Here is a 13,859-nt window from a genome sequence, read left to right as displayed (position 1 = left end):
TTTAAGGCCATCCCATTTGTGGCATATGCTTGTCGCAGCGGCAGTAGGAAACCAGAACAGGCTCAGAGCGGGTTCATAAACTGACTCAGCAGAGGTGTGAGGAAGACAACTGCATCTTCCTAAAATAAGGAATATTAAAGTCAGTAGCATTCGCTTACCCCCCGTAGAACTGCTAAATGCACGACTCAGGCAGGGTGCTGTCTCCGCGGCCTCGAGCAGCAGGGCTCCGGCGTTGCAGCTGCAGGCGTTGCAGGCAGAGATGCTGACCAGCTTGGGCCAGCAGGTGATAAGTCCTAGCAGGACACCTCCATTGACACTGTGGTAGATAGTGAAAGGAAAAATATATATTGCAGGAATAAACTCAAGACGGGGAGACATTTACAAATGTCCACGACAGATGTTCATGTCACTTGGTTCTACAATCAACACCAATGGAAGCAGTAGTCAAGAAATGAGACCAGTACTGCACTGGGCAAATCTGCTGCAAAAGACCTCTTTAAAGTGCTGAAGAGCAAAGATGTCTCCTTGAAGACTAAAGGTGCACCTAACCCAAGCCATGGTATTTGTAATCGCCTCATATGCATGTGAGAGCTGGGCAATGAAGAAGGAAGACCCAAGGAGAGTTGATGCATTTGAGTTGTTAGTGAAGAATGCTGCAAGTCCCATGGACTGCCAGAAGAACTAACAAATCTGTCCTGGAAGAAGTGCAGCCAGAATGCTCCTTGGAAGCGAGAATGGCCAGATTTCATCTTGCCTACCTTGGTCATGTTGTCAGAGGAACCAGTCCCTGAAGGATATCATGCTTGGTGAAATGGAGGGTCAGCGAAAAAGGGGAAGGCCCTCAATGAGACGGGTGGACACAGTGGCTACAACCATGGGCTCAGGTACAGCAAGGACTGGGAGGCTGGCGCGGGACCGGGCAGTGGTTCGTTCTGTCGGACACGGGTCTCTGTGAGTTGGAGCCGACTGGAGGGCATCTAACAACACAACAACAACATAACAGATGTTGCAACCCTGGAAGTGAGGGGATAACAGTGAGGGGTCAAAGGGCCTGTGCTCACAGGCAGGTAGAGGTGGGGAGGAAGCGGGACAAACCTGCAAACATCCATTATCAGCAAGCTGATCTGTTGTTTCACAAAGCTTTCATCCAGGACTTAAGTTTTCTGTCACATCTGAAGTCAGCCTCCTTATCTTAGTTACAGGTTTACAAAGAACCAGCAGACACACGGGAATGTTGGTGACGAGAATGCTAATTTGGGACTAAGATTCCATACTGCCCATTTCAGCTACTAGGTTATTTACAAGGTTTAACTTCCTCTCCCTGGAGAAGGGTATCAGGCTTGGTAAAGTGGAGGGTCAGCGAAGAAGGGGAAGGCCCTCAAGGAACGGACTGACCCAGTGGCTGCAACCACGGGCTCGGGTACAGCCAGGACTGGGAGGCCGGCGCGGGACCGGGCAGTGGTTCGTTCTGTTGTATACGGGCTGCCAAGTGTCAGAGCCGCCCGGACGGCACCTAACAACTTCATGTAACATCGTTAGTTCTACAGCTCAACCTGCCTGCTGACCAGGGCAGCTTCTCCGGGGCAGCTGAAAACCTCAACAAACACGAAGTCACTCTGGGATAGAAATCCTGCCTTCTGCCTTCTTGGTTTTTCAAACAGTAAAACTGTGACAAAAACGCTGAGTGGTTTCTTTGGAGAAGCAGACAGGACAATCTGAGTGAAATTCGAAGTGGGGCTTTCACACAGGTCTGAGGGCCCAGCTCAGATGCTTCCACGCCTCAGCTTGGTTCTTCTTTTCTCTGACGTCACCACCATCTCTATTTTTTTTTTTTTTTTAATTGTGCTTTGGGTGAAAGTTTAGACTGAATTCATTTTCATTTAACAGTCAACACACATTTTGTTTCATGACACTGATTGCAAAAAATGTGGAACACGTCATGATGTAGCATGTCACCCCTGTACAGGGGCTCACTTTCTCTGCACCATTTCCACATGAGCGAGGCCTGGACAGAGTGAAGGACGGGCCCGGAGAGGGCGCCTGGGGCTCCCCGCCCGCCATACCCCATCCGGGGTGTTCAGCAGGGTGGCTGTCCTCAGCTGCGGCCCCGGGAGAGACCCTAAGCGGTTGTTTTGTTTTCCTTTAATCAACATTCCAGATGTTAAAACTTAGTCTGTTATTCATCTTATTCTATTTTTAAGTCTAAAAACTGCCGAAGGGTTTTCGCGTAACATTTGTCCCCACATTCAAACTTACCTGCCTCCAACCATTTTAGACAGCATTTAACACACTCGTCCCCTTTGTAAGTACTCACGCTGTGTGGATCAAAGACACCCCCCTTCTCTGTTAATGACTTTGTTACTGCTGGATAATTCCTACAAATGGAGTACGTCTGTGAATGGATAGCTTCTGAAGAAAGGTAAGGTGCGACTCATGACACTCACTCACATAGAACACTGAACTGTGGGAAAGATTGTATTTGCTCATTAATCAACGACCTGGTGGCGTCATGCCTAAGGCACTTGACTGCTAACCAGGAGGCCAGCGATTCAACCCACCAGCCACGCCTCAGAAGGAAGATGGGCAATCTACTTCCACATGATACTGCCTCGGCAACCCAAGGAGGGGTCGCTATGAGTTGGGTCTGACTCAACAGCAGTGCGTTTGGTTTTGGTTGCATTAGAGCCTAAGAACGAAAAACGTTTTGTCTGTAGAAGGCTATGGCCTACTGTGGGAACTCTAGGACCATTTTGAACTTTGACCTAAGGTCAGACGCTATTTTGAGCTCTCTGTGTTACTTCCTCACCATTTCTGACCTTGACTCACCCATGTGTCCCTGATTGTTCAGGGCAAGCCTACGAGAGGCAGGTTGAGATTAACTAGGCCGCAGAAAAGGGGCTCCAGCAAAAAAACAGGGAACTTGCCTCGGCCTATCTCCAGAACAGAGAAGGCGTGTGGATAAAGGGCCGGCCCCACCCTCATCTGGTTCCTGTTTCCTTGTGGGGTCAATGAAGACCCTCCCGCTCCCATCCCACTGATTAACTGAGAGGAACAAGCCCACTGAGGCAATGATTGTGCACATCTATGGAGAGACAAAGCCGTCAGGATTTGTCATTTCTGTGTATACTGGGGCTTTGTAGTGGTCCTCTCCAAGAATAAAGATGTTTGCCTTGTCAGGCCTGACTCCACATTGTTAGAATAAAGTTCCCCATTTTGAGTTAAGATGCCATTTCTTTAAAACCTGGCTTCAGCCTTGTGTTATAATTAACTTGTTCTCCCCAAGTTGCAGTTATCAGTTCCTGATGCATCCTGTGACCTAAGACAGGGACAATAAAGGCTCCTGGCCCTCCCAGGCCCCAGGCCGCCTGGACCCTGCGCTAGGGGCCCCGAGCCGGGTCTAAGGTTCTGCTATCCTGGAAGTCTGAATGAGTGGGTAAGGGGATAGGGAAGGCCCTGGACGAGATGGATGGACACTGGCTGCAACGCTGGGCTCAGACAGCGACGGCTGGGAGGATGACGCCGGCTGGGCAGGTTTGGTTCTGCTGCCCCGGGTGGCCGAGTCAGCCGGCTGGCGGAACCTCACAAGGGACCTGCAGCTTTTACTCTGCACTGGGCCTGGCCCAGGGCCCTAAGGGGGGTGAGGGCAAGAGGTCTAGGAAGAGCTCTGAGGGTCAGGCTTCACCCTCCGCTTGTGGGGGGAGGGGGCAGGGTCCATCACTCCTGTGTGAGTTGCACAGAGTGGAGGTGACAGTCCTCCCTTTTCTGTACCCCCTCAGGAGCCTCCTCCCTGAGGAACCCGGGGACCCTGTCGTCACAGATCTGCAGAGGGTCCCAGATTTGCCTCAGGCCAGTCTGGCTCCACTCTGGGGGCAGGGGTGTCAGCACCCAGGGCTGGTGGCAGAGCTGATGTGGGGTGCAGCATGGGGGCCCCTGGAAGTTCAAGCTCACAGCCAGCGCTGGAGCCCCAGGCCCAGGGCCCACGGTCCTTACCGCCCACTGAAGCCGTTATGGCTTCAGCCTTTGGACACTGAGTGGGGTCTGCACATTGTGCATGACGGCGGCTGTGGGGGACTCACTGGCCCACCCCTTCCTCAGCTGGAGGGTCCCTGGAGCCGAAGCATTTGGGTTAGGGATCCCCACCAAGTCTGTGAGACATGCATGCTGGCCACAGGCAGGAACAGCGAGACCCGGGGAATTGTCAAGATGTACTGAGAAGAGGGGGCAGCTCCTAGGGGATGCAAGGGCTCAGGATGCCATGGAGAGTGGCTGGAAGTGGGGAGACTAGTGCGCCCAGTTTGTGTCCTCTGGCATCTGTGGGGTGTAACCCAGTGTCACGCAGCTGTCACTGAGCTGAAGAGACAACATGCAAGAAATGTTTGTGCTCAGGGCAGCAAGTCTTATTCTGTAGGGTCCGTCAGCCCACCTCTGCTGTGGGCTGTGACCTGCACATGGGGTCTGTGAGCTGGGCAGGGGTGGGAGCCAGGCTGGGCACATTCTGGGGGGCATCAGGGCACAAAGCACAGTGGCCAGGCAGTGCTTGCGCGGAACACCTGCAGAGCAAACGAGAAGATGGCACGCAAGCCACCGGGGCTGGGAGAGGAGCCCAGCACCCTGACACTCTCACTGTGCCGTGTCTGTTAAAAAAAAAAACAAACTGACTGCTGTCAAGTCGGACCCGACTCATAGCGACCCCTCCTTGGGTTTCCGAGTATCGCTATGGAAGTAGATTGCCCAACCTCCCTTCTGAGGAGTGGCTGGTGGGTTTGAACCGCCAGCCTTCTGGCTAGCAATCATGTGCCTTAGGCACTCCGCTACCAGAGCTCCCTAGTTCCCTTCTTTCAAAGCCTCTGCGATGGTCCGGTACAGTGGGAGAGCACTACCAGAGCTGGACAGCAGAGGGCGCCCATGCCTCCCGCATTCCAGTGTTCCAAGACCCGTTGGCCTCCTCACAGAATCCAGCCTAGAACAGCACTGAACCCTTGCTCCAGAAGTGCTGCCCTGTCCACACACACAGAGGCTCGTTGCAGAATACTTGGGAGTTTAAAGAAGAAAGCCAATGCCACCACCAGAGACAGACTCCTGGAGAGCGCCCCCTGGCTTTGTGAAATGAAAGGGCAGGGGGGCTGTCTGCCTGTTACCTGTTGAGGATCAGTCAACACCTTTCCACACAGCCCTCAGGCCCCTGGGGCTGCATGCAATATAACCCAGCCCCTCATTAGAAACTGGGCTGCTGCCCGATTTCCTCAATGCCCATTACCACCACCCCATCTTCATCATTACTGTCACCACCACCATCTTGACAAGCAGCCCCATCATCCTTACCTCCACCATCAGCCTCTCCTCACCCTGACCATCCCCCATCCTCACCTTCATCACCGACCACCATCATCATCACTGTCTTCATTACCTGGTGCTTCTATAACAGAAATAGCCCAAGTGGATGACTCTCACGAGCAGACATCTGCTCTCTCACAGTGCAGGAGCCAGAAGTCCGCATGCAGGGCACCCACTCTAGAGGAGGACGTTTTGTCAGCTCACAGCTGAGGCGGCAGGTCCCTGTCTCCTTTCAGCATCTGTGAGCTCGGTGTCCCTGGAGATCTCCGTGAGTCTTGGGATCAGTGTTCCTGAATCACAGCACAAGGCCCCTGGGTCAAAAGCTGTGCCCCCAGCTCTTCCTTCTTGGTGGTACTGAGGTCCCCTCCTGTGCTCACTTGTCCTCTCACCTCTTGTAAGATCAAAGGTGATGCAGGCCACCCCCAGGGAAACTCCCCTTACATAGGATGAGGGCTGTGACCCAAGAGTAAGGGTGTTGCTCTCCACCATAATCCCCTTACAGCTGATTGGCTGATCACATCATGGGGGTGATGACATCATCATGTTACTGCCACACCACTGAGCATCATGGCCCAGCCATGGTAACACGTACTTTTGGGGGCATGATTCAATGAATAGCAAACACCATCCTCACCACCATCAGTCCTCCCAGCAAATCCTGGAACTGGGCTGAGTGCCAGAGGACAGTGGCCCTTGTTTCGACTTGGGTGTGGTGACACTTCCAGAGGGGCTTGCCCTCCTGCCCCTGGAGGTGACTCTGTCAGCTTTTCAGCAGAAGGGCGGGTGCCACAGTGCCCCCTGGGCTGGGTGGCTGTGCACATGGGCAGCAGCAGGAGGGGAGAGGTGCCACCTGGGAACCTCTGCTCCCATCAGGCCCCTATGTGACTGCAGATTGGCTGTGCTCCCACCTGGGCCCTGGACCCTTCATATAAGGTAGAGCCCAACCTCATGGTGTCCAAGGGCCAACCAGGCTTACTACCTAGTTCATGAGAGCCCACGGTGACAGAGCGCAGGCTGAAGCGCCGGGGGCTTGGGGAGGAACTGCATGGGAGGCACCTGTAGACTGCATGTGCTGCCAGGTGGGGCTGCGACCCACACACAGACTTGCACCTACACCGTAGTCTCAGGCCTGACCGTAGATTGGGTGAGTGTGCTGTGCACGTCTTTGTGGCAGATGGAGCATATGAGCTTCCTGTAGCTGCTGTAACAAACAGCCACACACATGCAGCTTACAGCACCACACACCCACTACCTCACAGTCACAACAACACACCCATTGTTACCTCACAGTTGTGGCCTTCTGGCACGGGTCTCCTTGGTGTCCTTGTCTTTTCTATGTTCCAAGGCCACCATGCTGCCTGGCTCTTAGTCTTTCCTGTTCCTTCAAAGCCACAACAAGGCATCCCTCTACCCTCCATCTAGAGTCACATCTCTTTCTCCAGTCCCAGCCAGGAAAACGCTCCACTTTTAGCAACCCCTATGATGCTCTGGGAGCGTATGACTAAGGCACATGACTGCTCATCAGAAGGCTGGCGATTTAAACCCACCAGCCACTCCTCGGAAGGAAGGTTGGACAATCTACTTCTGTAGTGATACTGCCTCGGAAACCCAAAGGAGGGGTCACTATGAGTCAGGTTTGACTTGATGGCACATAACAACATCAACATGATGACATGGGACCACCCACATGAGCCAGATGATCTCCCATCTGTCAAAACGAGTGTCTTAGTTATTCAGTCCTTCTGTAACAAAGATGCTGCACTCGTCTGTCAGTGTGTCATCCTGTGGTGGCTGTGTGCTGCTCTGAGGCCAGAGGCTCTGCACTGGGATTTCAAAGAGCAGCAGGGTCATCCATGGTGGACAGGTTTCAGTGGGGCTTCCAGACCCAGACAGACTAGGAAGGGGGATCTGGTGGTCGAGTTCCAAACAACTGGCCATGGAAGACCTGATGAACAGCAGTGAAAGTGCCTGATATGTTACCGGAGAGCTTCCAGCCCTGAAACACTGTCCGATGGAGTGCTGGAAGCAGAGCCCTCTGGTCAGAAGGCACTCAAAACGTGGCTGAGGCAGAGCTGCCTCCTCCAAGCAGAGTCGCCCTTAATGATGTGGGTGGAGTAAAGCTTTTGGGAACTTCATTTGCTGATGGGGCACAACTCAAAATGGGAAGCAGCAGCTGCAAGCATCCATTAATAATCGGAACATGGAATGGATGGGGTATGTATGAATCCAGGAAAATTGCCAGTTGTCAAAAATGAAATGAACACATAAAGATTGATATCCTAGGCCTTAGTGAGCTGACATGGACAGGTGTCGACCATTTTGTCAATATGCCAGGAACTACAAACTGAAGAGGAATGGCACCACGTTCATCATCAAAAAACATTTCAAGACCGATCCTGAAGTACAGTGCTCTCAGTGACAGGCTAATATCCACATGCTTACGAGGAAGCCAGTTAAGATGACTATTACTCAATTTTACTCACCAAACACCAATGCCAAAGATGAAGAAATTGAAGATTTTGACCAACTTCTGCAGTCTGAAATTGGTCAAGCATGCAATCGAGATGCATTGATAACTACTAGTGATCAGAATGAGAAAGGTGAAAACAAAGAAGCAGCTTTGGTAGTTGGAAAGTATGACCTTGGTGATAGAAATGACACCAGAGAGCGCATGACAGAATTTTGTAAGACCAATGACTTATTCATTGCAAATACCTTTTTATAACAACATAAACGGTGACGATACAGGGTCCTGGGGGAGAGTCTTGGATGAAACTCAGCAGGTCATCTCTAAACTAGATCTCACCAGATGGAATTCACAGGGATCAAATCAACTACACCTGTGGAAAGAGGCGATGGGAAAGCTCAGTATCTTCAAGGCCAGGTGCTGACTGTGGAACAGACCATCAACTGCTCATATGCAAGTTCAAATTGAAGCTGAAGACAATTAAAACAAATCCACAAGAGCCAAAATATGACCTTGATTACATCCCACCTGAATTTAAAGACCATCTGAAGAACAGATTTGATGCATTGAACACCAATGACCAAAGACCAGATGAATTGTAGGGTGACATCAAGAACATCATCCGTGAAGAAAGTAAAAGGTCACTGAAAAGACAGGCAAGGAAGAAAAAACTAAAATGGATGTCAGAAGAGACTCTGAATCTTGTTCTTGAGTGGAAGGTAGCTAAAGTGAATAGTAGAAATGATGAAGCAAAGGAGCTGAACAGAAGATTTCAAAGGGGAGCTCAAGAAGACAAAGCCAATTACTGTAATGAAACGTGCAAAGACCTGGAATTAGAAAACCAAAAGGGAAGAACATGCTCGGCATTTCTCAAGCTGAAAGAACTGAAAATTCAACCTCTGAGTTACAATATTGAAAGATTCTATTGAATGATGCAGAAAGCATCAAAAGAAGATGGAAAGAATACACAGAGTCACTGCACCAAAAAGAATTGGTCAACATTCATCCATTTCAGGAGGTGGCATATGATCAAGAACCAACGGTATTGAAGGGAGAAGTCCAAGTTGCACTGAAGGAATTGGCAAAATAAACAAGGCTCCGGGGATTGACGGAATGCCTATTGAGTTGTTCAACAGATGCCACGCTGGAGGCGCTCACTTGCTTATGCCAGGAGATTTGGAAGATGGCTACCTGGCCCAAGGGGCTAGGGTGCAGGTCCAGCCCTCAGCTGGTGGCAGTGACGGCAAGTTGATGCTGCAGGCTGCCCAGGGAGGGGCCCTCCTCTGGACTCTGCAAGGCATCTTCATGCCTAGGTCTGCCCTCAGCCTCCACACCCCATCAGCAGAGGAGAAGCACAGCCAGGGTCCTCAATTGGGGGCAGTGTCCCTTGTCACCTGGCGTGGGTGGTTTAAGCTGGCAGAGGTGTGAGGAGTCCCACTGCCTAACCCACCAGTTCAGCCCCTGACCAACCAGGTGGCCTCTGCCATGGCTTCTGGGCCCCTCCTCTGCTGGGTGAAATCAGGTCGGCCTGAAACTGGGACAGGCAGGGTCCTGGGGGAGAGTCTTGGCTCAAACTCAGCAGGTCATCTCTAAACTAGAGCGGGTGGGAGGGAACCAAACAGAGTCCCATGCGTGCAGCTCAGGGGCGCTTGGCGTCTCCTTGGAGGTCGCTGCCCAGCCAGGTCATGTGGCCCTGAACGAGGGCCGGGGTTGGGAGCAGAACCAATCAAGGAGAGGGGCTTCAGGTCCAGGCCTAGGGAGCCGGGGCAGGGGGCTGGGCTGGGAGAGGAGAATCAGGGAGAGGCTGGCTTTCTCTGTGGGACCCACCAGGTCAGAGGCCTCGAGGCAGGAGCCTGTGGGTGGGTTTCCAGAGACACAGCCACACGCCTAGAGACTCTCTCTCCAAGATGAACACGAGCTCTGATGGGTGCCAGTGGAGCAGGGGCTGGGGTACCTGCCCAGGTGAGGCGCCAGGCCCCCAGGCCAAGCAGGGCGGACATGAGGGAGAGTGGGCCCTGCTGAGCCAGGAGAGGCTGGCCCCAGGCCAGGAGGGCATGGAACTGTGGGCAGAATGTGACTGGAGAGATGGACCAGGCCGGTGCTGGCATGTCTTTACTGGAGTGTTCCCAGAGGGCCTCCACAGGGCCTCACACCTGCATCTGGCACCTGGCTGCACCTGCTGACCTCCTGCCCAGCTGGCCATCATATTACCCAGTTACAGGCCGGGGGGGGGGAGCAGACCAGGTGCACACAGGTCTTCTTGCCAGAAATGTCCAGAAACGGGCCCCCTCGAGGGACAGACACATCCCGAGGAGCTCGGTCACCCACGGGAACAGCAGCACTTACTGACCAGGTCGTTAAACGGAGCCATGACGACCTGCTGAACCCATGACGCCTCCAGTGGGGAGCCTACCTGCTCCATCCCCTCCTCCTGGCCCCAGAATAGCTGTGGACCATGAGCAAAAGGGAGACAGGTGAGAGAGGAGCATAGGCCCACGCAAGGCTGAGTGGGGTCACGTGCCTTATGCACGGAGCAGGTGGGACTCTGCACTGATGGGCTGAGGGCGTGTCTGCCCTCTGCCAGTGCGCATGCGCACTGCTGAACTCCCGGAACACCTGATGGTCCCACTTTACAGACGGCCGAGTGGAGAGAAAGGCTGAGGTCGCCAGCCATGAATGGAGTGCTAGGTTCAAGCCGGGCAGTCTGGGGCCCTGGGCCACCGCCCCAAAGCTCCAGGCTCTGCCTCCGGCATCCAGATCCAGGGCTCAAGCGTAGTGGCACCCCTCCCTGGCTCCCCACGTTCCCCAAGGAGAGTGACTCCGCCCTGAAGCCAGCCCGCACTCCCCAGTCAGAAGGACCCCTGCAGCTCAGCAATGAGCAAGCACTCCTGTTTCCTGGCTGCAGTGAACACCAGCTGGCTTCTTTGCAGCTGGAGTGGCCAGGCCTTGGGAGGAGCCCTGGTTCTGCTGCGCTTGGGCAGAAGGGCTACCAAGCACTTGGCTGGGGACCCTGTCTCCATGCACTTGGCCTGGGATGCTCTTCTCCACGTGAGATTATGCCTGAGTTTACGCCTCAGGCTGCCAGAGAGCCACCGAGCAGACACTGGGTGGTAGCCACGGCCAGCAGGGAGCTTTGGCGGCCTTTGGTGAGAGCACCCCCACCTCACCCCCGCCCGTGGGAGGTCAGGGGCGGGAAGTCAGTGCTGCACTAGGGATAGAGGGAACAGACCATGAGAGCGGAGCCACCCTGGGTGGCCAAGCTGGACTCCAGACCCCCTAGCTCTCTGCCCGAGGGCCTCCAGGCTCCAGACAGGCCCACACTGTGTCAGGGGCCTGGGGCTGGGGGGCTCTCCAGGCCCAGCAGCAGGTCCCACCCCCTGCAGCAGGTTCCTCCACACCTGCTGGCTGGGCCACAGGTGCCCCCCATCCGGTTCCCCAAGTGCCCCCTGGAGGCAGGACGTGGCTACAGGTTTTACTCTCACAGCAGTAACTCAGGCCCAGACTGTGGAAAAGGAAGTAAGTGGATCCTGGCTCTGAGCTAGCGCACCTGGAAGCCTATCTGGTTTTCTTCTCCAGCCCAGAGTCCAGACAAGCCCGTGCCTACCCAGCCGGGAAGCTTCCAAGACGCCCTGGGCCAAGCCAAGCCTGGCTGGGGCCAGAGAAGGCCTGCCTGCCAGAGGTGGGGCTCAGGACATGGAATTGCTTCCCAGCTCAACACTGCCTTGCTGTTGTTTTCACTGTGGTACATTATAGCAAAATATTTGCCATTTTCACCATTAAGTCACAATTCGGTGACTTTAATGACATGTACCATGCCGTGCAACCAACAACAATATCCACGTTTTCATCCCCCAGATGGCCACCCATCCCCCAGACAGAAACTCATTCCCCAGACGGGCACCCATCCCCTAGATGGACACCCATCCCCCAGACCAGCACCTATCCCCCAGACAGGTACCCACCCCCCAAGCAGACACCCATCCTCTATGCAGGCACCCACCCCCAGACACCCATCCACCAAGCAGATACCCAACCGGATACCCACCCCCCAACCAGATACCCAACCCCAAGCAGAAGCTCATAAACAGTCACTCTCCATTCTCTTCCCCAAACCTTGAAACCACAATCAAAATCAATTCCAACTCACAGTGCCCTTGGAGGACAGAGTGGAACTGCCCCACAGGGTCTCCAAGGCTGTCAATCTTTATGGAAGCAAAGCCCAAACCACACCCACTATCATTGAATCAGTTCCAACTCACAGTGTCCCTAGAGGACAAAGTGGAACCGCCCCACAGGGTTTCCAAGGTTGTCATCCTTACAGAAGCCGACTGCCTCATCTTTTTCCCACAGAGCAGCTGGTAGGAACCTCTGAACTCTTGGTTAGCAGTCGATGCCTTAACCACTGCGCCATCAGATATCCTTCCCAACCCTGTCCCCACTAATCCATTTCCCTGTACGTTTGTCTGTCTGTTGCACGTAAGTGGACCACAGGGTGTTTGTCACTGGTGCTCTCACCCAGCATCGTGTCTCCAAGGTTCCTCCATGGGTGGCACAGGCCAGGACTTCATTTCTCTATGGCTGAGTAACACTCACTGTGCAGACGGGCCACATGCTGGTCCATCATCTGCTGATGGACACTGAGGTCGTTTCTGTCTTTTGACTGTTAGCAGTGTGGGCATGAACACTGGTGTGTGTCTGCCTGCCTGTATCTCTTGTGGCGATGGGATCGCTGGGTTGGGTGTGGACCTGCCGGGCTGTTCCCCACTGCACCCACACCATCTCACATAGCCCTCAGCAAGGGGTATATGCTTCTTGGGGGCTTTCTGAAATAGGAAATATCAAACCTTTTCCAAAAAACCCCTGTCCTGTTGATGCTCCAAGGACACCCCAGCCCCTCTCCCCTCACCCCACATAGCTGGCAGCCTGCCCCCTGGGCCTGCTCATACCCTCCACCCCACCAGGCCCAGTCCTGCTGGAATGGTGAGTCCCTGTCTAGAGAGGTCCTGGCAGCTCTTGGACTGGATTCTGGGCGCTCACGTCCCCTCCCTCTAGGGCGGGCTCTCCCTCTGGGCAGTAAAGACCCCCAGAAGGACCCAGTCTTATCCCTAGGCTCTGACCTAGGTGGAGGTCCTTGGTGAGTGAGCCATCCCCACCCTGAGCCAGACCTGTGGCTAGGACACAGGTCTACATCCAGGCTGGTGCACAGTCAGCCCCTCCACTTGGAATGGATCCCCGCAGATGAGAGGGCTTCTCCAGACCCACAAGGAAGCGGCATCGAACAGGCAGAAGCCACACGTGAGGGGGCAGAGGAGGCGCCGCAGGTCCCGCAGACCTGCAGCAGTGCTGGGCTCCGTGCTCCACGCTCCGTGCCTGGTGCTCCGTGCTCAGCGCTCTGTGGAGGCCTGGCTGTTGGGGGCAGGGCTGGGCCAGGGGCCCTGGTATTGCCTGATCGGCCCCTGATGCCACACTGGGGGCAATGAGGTCCAGAGAGGGTCTGCCTCGTCTAAGGACATAGGGTCGGGATGGTCCTTCTCCCTCCGGCTCCTCTGGGCACCCATATCTGCTCTCCGATCTCTTAAGGTCAGAGGGCATGTCTTGTGGACCACCACAGGCTGGGCACATGGCAGGCGACACCACAGTGACAACCTGGAAGGGAGGCTTTTCAGCACCCGCCATCGTCTGGTGACCTGATAGTCCAGGGTGCGGTAGGGGCCCCTGCAATGAGCGATGACACTGGCAGGGACTTGGGGTTGGGGAGGGACAAGGGGCCTATGGGACACTGCCTCGAGGCTGGGCCCAGGGGCTGCTGTTCGACAGGGATGGGCCAGTCACAGGCCCCCTCCACCAAGAACAGCGCCCACCAAGGCTGACTTAGCCTGTGGACATCCAGTGGGGTGGGGACGCCTCCCCTCCCCCATCCCCACGGGGAGCAGACCCACGCTCAGCCAATGCCCCAGATTCTGCACCCAGAAATAATTCTGCATCAATTACATCAGAGCCCAGAGGGCTGCTGGGAGAAAGAGGTGATGGGAGGGGAGGGGCCTGGGGGAGAGGGGGA

This window comes from Orycteropus afer, unplaced genomic scaffold (assembly GCF_000298275.1).
Source record: "Orycteropus afer afer isolate SDZICR_OR568_19922 unplaced genomic scaffold, OryAfe1.0 scaffold00038, whole genome shotgun sequence".
Classification (NCBI taxonomy): Eukaryota; Metazoa; Chordata; class Mammalia; order Tubulidentata; family Orycteropodidae; genus Orycteropus; species Orycteropus afer.
Note: the sequence above shows the minus strand (reverse complement) of the source record.